Here is a 9,188-nt window from a genome sequence, read left to right as displayed (position 1 = left end):
TCAACTGGTAAAACAGTGGCATTTGATTGGTTCTGTGAACAATGCACAGAAATCATTTGTGTCCCAGAGGTTTTCGACGACTTTGGAGATTGTAAGTCCTCACAAGTCAGCTCAAGAGATTGGTGTTTTACTTTAGTCATGTCAGCGTGTACTCTATGATTTGCAGGGTATGTTTTTGTGCACCAACTGGTGTATTTTGTTAATGCTTTGTGCAGAGGTGCTTCCTTCTGTCATCACATTGGATTGCAAATAAAATTGATAATAATTGAAATAACCTGACCACTTTCAGTTTGAGTGGAGTGGAAGTGAATGTGTGAAAACAAGGAAAGTGCTTGGTAGGAGCGCTGAGGATGCGTGCTTTTATGCTCTTGCAACTAATGAAATTTCTGCCAGAGTCTTAAAACATTTTCTTGCTCATGAAATTGGTTTTACGTCTGGCTGGTGAATATTTGAATAGATTTCCTGTGCTTACTTTCTAATGGGAAAAGGGGGGAAAAACAAATTTGTATTAAAATTTAATAATAATAATCATAGTAATAATACATTTTATTTAATATGTACCATTCTTAGCACTCAAGGTCACCTTACAATGAATTAAACAACAGTAATAAAGATGAAAAACAAATAGGACAATAAACTCAAATGGCAATAAGGTACAGAGGTAGCAGAAAACATCAACGATAACAGACAGTAACAGTGTAGAATTCACAATTGGTATGCCAGTTTGAAGAGAGAAGTTTTGAGGACAGTTTTAAAATGTGTTATTGAGTCTAGATGACGGATATGAGAGGGAAGAGAATTCCAGAGTTGAGGAGCACCATGAGAGAACGCTCAAGCTCCCATAGAACAGAGTTTGGTGTGTGGCACAGAAAGTCAAGCTGCAGATGAGGATCTGATGGAGCAAGAGGAGTGGAAGTCTGGAGGAGATCAGTGAGGTAGGGAGGAGCGAGGCTGTGGAGAGCTTTAAATGTTAAGAGCAGTATTTTGTATTGTATTCAGAAGTAAACAGGGAGCCGGTGAAGTTGGGAGAGAATAGGTGTAATATGTTTAGTGGATTTAGAACAGGTTTTTATCCTAGCAGCAGAATTTTGAACAAGTTGTAAGCGATGGATACGTTTTTTAGCGATGCCAGATAGAATAGCAGTACAGTAATCTATACGTGAAGTGACTAAGGCATTAACTAATACTTTAGTACTGTGTTGTGTAAGAACAAGATGAAGTCTAGAAATGTTTAAGAGATGGAAGAAGGCAGACCGAGAAACATTACTTATATAGGAAGAAATAGAGAGGGTACTATCTAGAATAACGGCCAGGCTCTTAACCTGGGAAGAGATGTTTGTGTTAATATTGTTAATTAAAACGGAAGAACGGGTAAACACAGCGAGTATAGATTTAGGACCAATGAGGAGCAGCTCAGTTTTATTGCTATTTAATTGGAGAAAATTATGAGTCATCCATGACTTTATGTCTTGGAGACATGCCATAAAAGTATTTGGAGGGAAAACAGAAGTGTATTTAGTGGATAGATAAAGCTGTGTGTCATCAGCGTAACAATGAAATTTAATACTGTGGTGTCGAAAGATGTTAGCTATTGGGAAGATGTAGATGAGAAAGAGAAGCAGCCCTAAAACAGAGTCCTGTGGAACTCCCTGAATAACAACTGCATTCTCTCACCTAAAATCCTTTGCTTGAACAAACTGCCTCCTGTCAGTGAGGTAGGAAGGAAACCATTGATGGACAAGGCCACAGACTCCAAAACTAGCTAGACGTTTCAGAAGTATCTGATGGGATGCGGTGTCAAATGCGGATCTGAGATCAAGACACACAAGAGTCCCATGTCAGCTGCCTGGAGAAGATCATTTGTGATTTTGACCAGGCTGGTTTCTGTGCTGTGTTCAGGATGACAGCCAGATTGAAAATTTTCAGTTTTTTTTTTATATAAAGATGAGACTGAATTTGGGAGGCAACTATCTTTTCGAGAATTTTTTATATGAATGGAACATATGAAATATAATTATTAAGGATATTAGGGTCTAAGGCAAGTTTTTTTCAGAATTGGAGTAATTGAGGCCATTTTTAATGTGTGGGGACCATTCCACTAACAAGGGAAGAACTAATTATAATAGTTATCATGGGGGAGATATGTGATAAACAGGACTTAACCAAGCTTGTAGGTATTGGATCCAATTGGCAAGTGGAAGAATTAGATTTTGTTGTAAGCTCTGAGATATCATTTTCAGCTGGTAAACTGAACTCTGAGAAGAAGGTGATTGGTGAGGGAATATGGGTGATAGTGGAAAGTACGTCATTTTCTACAGAGATAGAAGAAGCAAGTTGCAGGTGGGTTTTTTTTTTCAATTTTTGAGTTGAAGAAATCCAAAAAAAGTACAGCAGTGCTTAACAGTGAGGTGATGGTGAACAACATTTTCTGGTGGCATAATTTGCCTATTCATTGTGGCAAAAAGAGCTCTAGTGTTTTTCCCTCCTGTATTAATAATGTTAGAATAGTATATGGTTTTGGCAACAGAGATAACATTTTTGTATTTTAACATTTGATTTGAATACATTTCCTTATGTACAGCAAGACCCGTCTTCGTAGCTCAATGCCTTGTGCTGACAGAGTTCAAGTGTGAATCAGGGAGCACTGTGAATAAATGAAACAGTCCGTGTTGTTAAGGGAGCCAGTGTATCAAAGGCAGAAGAAGACCGAGCAGCGTTGTAATGGTCTACTATTTCTGATGGGGTGGTACTAGAAAGAGAAGCAGGCTGTAATTGAAATAATCTAATAAGGCTCTCTGGGTTTACATGCTTGATATTACCAAATAAAATCACACACTGAACCTTTAATTTACTGAGAGGTAAGCTAACATCAAAAGTAATCATTTTGTGATCCATGATGGTTAATTCAGTAGAAATAAGATTGTGGGGTATGATGCCAGAGCAACAAACTAAGTCTAAAATGTGACCTTGGTTATAAGTTGAGAAGCCCACATATTGAGTTAAATTAAACCAGTTAAACAAATGTGCTTGAGGTATTAAGTAATAACCAGTCGTACTGGATACCTGATAGTGCTGAAGTGCACAGAGTGCAGTGCCATACCAGTTCAGATTAGAGGTGCCAGGTATCCTCACACTCGCATGGTTGGGATGTAGAATAAAAGGTGCACCCCCAATTCTTACATACAGTGGCCTGCCTAGCTTGAACCCGGATCCCTGCAGCCATGAGCCCCAGTGCTATTTTATGTCACTTAAAAGCAGTATTGGTAATATCTTATAACATGCACATCATGTACTCTAAATTATCAGGAAAAATTACCTAAAAGTTAATCGTGACCAACGCAGACCCCGTCGATGAACAGACGATAATTTTCTATGCTGCTGGGCATTCAATATGATGACCTTTAGATATTGAATTCCAGAAAAATGTATCTAAAGTGTGGGGCTAGCTTTGAGATTGCAGTGACCTTTTCAAACACCAGGCAGCTAATCTTCCATATCCAGCCTGGCAGGTAGACTAATAATGGGAATGCTGTAATCTTAAAATATAATCTTCTTTTCTCTCAGGAAGCTTTCATAATGCGTAAAGTGAAAAAAAAAATAATAAAAATAACAGATTTCTGCCTCAGCAATGCCAGACACATTTTCCCTGAATGAAAAAGGCCCACATGCTTATTGGATAATAGGAGCTGCAAGGTCCGCATGCGGTTAATGGAACTCATTGTGCAAATAAGGGCCCAGGCCAGCTTGTGGACGTCTCCCTGAGAATTTACAGCACTTGTGGTGAATATTAATAACATGCTGTGAGCAGACGCTCCAGTCAGGCCAATTGATGATTTTTTTTTCCTTCTTTCTCTTTTCTTGTACCTTAAGAGGGTCTGGGCTACTTGACTGTTTTAGCCTGCCAGCCCAGAGTGCAGGGTTCTTGCTTGATGCATGTTTGGGAAAGCTGATCAAGAGAGTCTTTTAAAATGAACCAGAGATGTAAGGCTACCGGGGAGCAGCACCAAATGTGACCTAAGTGTACTATTGTGTGTAAAGGTGCTGTCCTGTTTTCTTCACTTTAAGGGGGTTGGTCTCGACTTTGCAGTGTGTACTGAGAGGTTCAGAGCTACTTGCAATAATAAAGAACAGACGTGTTTTTGATGAAAAAAAGTTGGTGCTGTGGTAGAGCTGATGCTTTGCTGTAAAGAGATCATGGGATCACACCCTGGGCCCTCCCTGTGTGGACAGCACTTTGAGTAGTGAGAAAGCGCTATATAAATATAAAGTATTATTATTATTTTGTTGTTTAAGTTTTGGTGTCTGCCTGATTTTGTTTTCCTGCTCGGGATGTTTGGGAGTAAGATAACATCCATCCAGCTATCCATTAATTCCCAGTTACTAGCCATGCTACCTGTCAAAGACGGGTAATAGCAAATATTTTTAAATTATTCTATGTCTTGCCCATCATGTGCCTTTCTTCAGTATCTCATATGTGTCTGAGCCTCTCTTCACCGGTGCTTCCTTTCTCGAGTGCATTCCTGTAATGCTTGCTTCTCAGATGCTGTCATTATTTTCAAGGAGGCTTTCTCGCCTCCTGTCTGGTTTTATACTTCCCATCCTTGAAGGCAATTCTCTCAGCGTGCCTCCTACACCATTTCTCCTCATGTGTCTCACACTTTCAGATCCTCTTTCAGCTGCTTCCCCAAAGACCAACTGGCCAAACAGATTGTTCCAAGGGGCTGGACACACAGACCTTAGTGTTTTATTGTAGAATAGGTAGGGTTTATGGGAAGCCGAAGTCTGCCCTGGGAGTGTGGTGAACAAGGCATTAACCAACCTGAATAAGTCAATACTCCAGCGCAGAATGCATACCCACGCTAAGCCAGATGAGAGGGCCACGTAATGCAGCCTACAGGATGTGGGAAGAAACTGGAGAAATCCAAGTGCACTCAAGGAGAATGAGGAAATTCCACCTAGAATGTCAATGGGTGAGTCTTTGGAGATGTTTGCTGCCATTACCTGCTGAAGTGATATGGCTTAACAAAATCATCTATCGATTTTCAAACCCCTGACTCCTGTTCAGTGCTTTGGGGAGGCAGAGCTTAATCTACATGAAGTGAACTGTAAACCACAGAGTCACTGGTCCAATACCCAAGACGCGACTCCAGTTCCTTGTCAGGCCACACATTCCAACTTATGTATTCCTGTGTCCCCCACATCCTGAAGTTATGCAGCTGGACTCGTATCTATAAAATAGGCAAATATGGGTGAGTGTGCTTATGCTAGGTATTAATGGATTGACACCCTAGTGACACTACATCAACAGGAGGACCAGCAAGGTAATGAAATCGTTAACCTGGTACCTCACAGGAGCTGTGTTTTCTGTGTAGCTCACTTGTTCTCCTCATGTGTAAGTGCATTTCCTCCCACTTCCTTACAATAAAGACCCCTAACATGAGTAAGTTTGCCCTGTCGTGGCCTGGTGACACTTCAGCCTTCAAATACAGCAATTTCAAATAGCAGTAGCATGATGGAAAGCTCTGGCACCCCACAGTTTGAGACTTGGTTACAATTCCCATCCTGGTTACTGTCTGCATGTAATTGTTTTGTTCAGCCTGTGCCCCAGTAAGTGAATCACATTGTTCTGAAGACACGTGCAGCAAGTTCAAGTCCATTGGTGGCACTTTATGTACCATCCAAAGGACTGCTCCTGCTCCCATTCAGCAAATTGAGAATTTCATCAATAATATTATTGCTAAACTGTTAACAGTTTATTGGATTGTAAATGTTATTGTGCATTTTTATTTCAAATGTGATCCTATATGACAAAGGAGACTCTCTGCATTTCTTTATGTCATCTTCCATTTGTTGCATTATTTTTTTAGTTCTCTACCCTCCATTCTGATTTGATTAGAAACAGGGAAGCACCAGCAGTGTTCAGCAGAGCCTCAGCTAGGACTGCACAACTTTCACACAGTCCCAGCTGGGCACCAGTCGCCTGTGGTTAGACAAATGATTATTTAGCCACCGTGGAAAATGTTTCATTTCCTTTCTGAGCTGGAAAATGAGTTGTTAAGAGTTGTGAAGCCCTGAAAAGACGTTGAGCCCCACCAGCCATGCACAGCTGATCAGCTGCAATACCACAATGCACATGCCCAAATTTGTATTTCTGATTGCTGAACATTTCTTTTTTCTCTTTTAAGGCTCAGTTGGCCTCCTGAGTAAATGTGTGGCAGTTGAGGGTGGTCTTAGTTTTCCATTCTGTAGTCATTTTTCTAATACTTGCTCAAAAGTCTAACGAAACAAAGTGGAGCCTTTCAGGCCCCAAGGATGACATCGCTGCAGTAGCTAAAAGTCCTATGAGGAGCAGTTCAGAATGAAACTTTTTTTGTAGTCTCTTTTTATTTTGATTATTTTTTTTGGTGCAATAATTCTGTTACAGTTGTGGAAGAATGCCAGCCTGTACCACAGACAGAGACACAAACTCACAATGTCCAAACACACACACTTTTATTTTGCCTTTTCTTCTTCCTTTTCTGCACATAGTATACAAATCACCACAATAATGTTAAGTCCTTTTCTTTCTCATCACTTTCTTTTCTACCTTTTTCTTCTCTTCTCCTGCCGCCTCCACTCCTCTCCTGCAATCTCTGTCCTCTGCCTCCTGAATGGAGTGAGGCTGACACGTTTATGTTGTTCCCAGATATGCTCCAGGTGCTCGTTGATGGTCTTCCTGGGCTTAACAAGTGTCCAGATGCAACCCTGGTGGGGGCTACGTGCCCCCCACAGGGATGAGCTTCCAAGCTATGTTCCCGTGGCCCCGACACCCACCAGGGCAGCTGCCCTCTCATGTTCCAGGGGAGATACTGCTCCTCTCCTGGTCCTTCCAGTCTCCAGGTGTGCTGGCTAGGCAAAGGTCCCAGGCGATCGTTACACGGTACATTTGTGGCTGGGCTAACATAGTGGTGCAGAAGTAGCACTGTCATCTGATTGATTCCTGGTCGTTGTTCTTCTGATGTTAGGCACTTTTTTCCTGTGTCTGCATTGGTTTTCCTCCAGCTACTACACTTTCTTTATAATGTTTCAAAAGACGTGCAGGGTTGGTTAACAAAGCAAAGACTTGCCAAATGCAGAAGTTAGACACTAAATGTACCAGTGAATAAAAAATCATAGTCATTTTCATCATAATAATAATAATATTAAAATATGTTAACAAGTAAGAAATCTAAATAAGCAGCTCGTGGAAACACATGCAGATTAGTTTATGCCCTTTCAAACTGCCCTCTGCCTGCCTCAAAAGCCTCTTTTTTTTTGATGTATCCATAACATGGATATGAGGTTCTGGAATTGGGCTGGAAGGAAAACCAGTGCTGATCTTGGCTATGGGCTGAGACCTCCAAACTACACTTCCACCTGGACTTTGGCAAAGACCAAGCACACATTACCGAAGTAGATCAGATTGACAAATACTAAGCCAGGAAGAAAACATCAATCCAGAAATGGATATTAAGAAGAAATTCCAACAGATTCAATACTGTGCTGCAAAATCCATTCATTCATCTGATCATCCATTCTCAAAGTAGTATAGCGTATCCCAGGAGGTTGGCAGTCTGACTGTGGGCACAGTCCCAAACTCTCTGCCATTCTTTTATAAAAGGCCGATTTAGAGTTTATGATTAACCAGAGTAGTTCAGCATCTGGATGTGAATAATGTTGTACTTGCTTGGTTTCCTTGATTGCTATGAATTTGTTACAAAGCGATTCATTTTCTTACCTTTTTGAGATTGGGTTTTGCTCACTGATTCCATCACCATCATCTCTGTTGAGTGCAGCCGTTGCTACGACACCACATTGTTTCTAGCTGCATGTGCCTAAGCTCAGCCTAGCATGTAATGCCATCTATTTAAGACTGAAATGTGGTGTTTTGAATGCTGGTTTTCAGCTGCTTTTCTGTGAAACTCTACATTGCAGTCTGTCAAGTCCCATTGCAGACTGAGCCACCATTATGATTCATCACACTTGCTATCCAGTGATTGCCAGTAGCAGAGTTGGCAGCAGCAGTCTGTTTGCATGTTGTCTTAGCCTCACAAGCAGGCTGCCTCCCCTTCCCCTGTTGCAGGATTATGAATCCTGTTCATTTGGAGAACGACCCGTTATAAATCTGTTTAATTTTGTAATAAAGTTCAGAGGTCTGGGCTTCAAATCCGTCAGTGTTTGACAATTCCTAAAGAGTAACATTGAGAATGGAATTTGTCATTTGGTCTTTAATATAGAAAGAGTTACGAAAATAAGTTACATAATTGAGAGAGATACATGGGAGAGGTTTCCACAGAGTGCTAATCGTAACGATCAAATGTCCAGTAACAACAGGTCTTTCACATACTCTGAGAGCTCTGTATTATGATTTGCTGGAGTGTCTCGAGTTGTCACCATAAAACTCTAGAAAGAAAAATGGAAACGTTAAAATCTTCCAGTCTGGGATGTTCACTTGGTAGCATCTTGACCTTCCTATTTAATGACTTTTTTTTGCCTATTTTAATCTGTATTCTACTCATTTGCCCCTTAAAACATACTAGTGACATTCCATAAGCCTCTCAGAAACAAATGAAGGTCTATCAGAGTTTTGCTGAATTTCTGTGACATACATGCCAAAAGTGAATTGAAGGAGCAGTTGAGGACTCCAGTGGAGAATGAGGTGCCTGCATGTGAATGAAGTGTCATCCTTCTTAAAGTTGTCAGCCTGTGATTGTGAATAATGTTTTCACCCTGCAGCAAAATTGTGTCTGCTTCCTAATAGCACATAAACTCCTATCTTAAGATTTTTGTCACTGGTTTGCCTTTGGCATTTGTGACAAAGAAAGTAAAAAAAAATACATTCAATTCATTCATTTTACTTTTAAAACCAGAATCTTTGTTCCAATTCTAAACTTGCTTATTCTCACCCACTTTTATATCACTGGTTTAGGAGTTTTTAAACAAGTCATTTCTTGGGTCTACCTGATATGAAGTGACATGGTGTGATTTGTTTCTTAAGTACATATAATATTGTGATAAAAGTGTGTGCTTTGAAAATAAACTTTTAGAAACCTTTCCTGTAAAGGTTCTTGTACTTGCCACATACCAGGTCAGATAGATAAGATCTTGTGATATACTCAGAGAATACCAGATCAGAATGGTATACTAAAAACTAAAAGCTAGGGACCTCT

Source organism: Erpetoichthys calabaricus, chromosome 18 (assembly GCF_900747795.2).
Source record: "Erpetoichthys calabaricus chromosome 18, fErpCal1.3, whole genome shotgun sequence".
Classification (NCBI taxonomy): Eukaryota; Metazoa; Chordata; class Cladistia; order Polypteriformes; family Polypteridae; genus Erpetoichthys; species Erpetoichthys calabaricus.
This window is presented reverse-complemented; position numbering follows the sequence as displayed.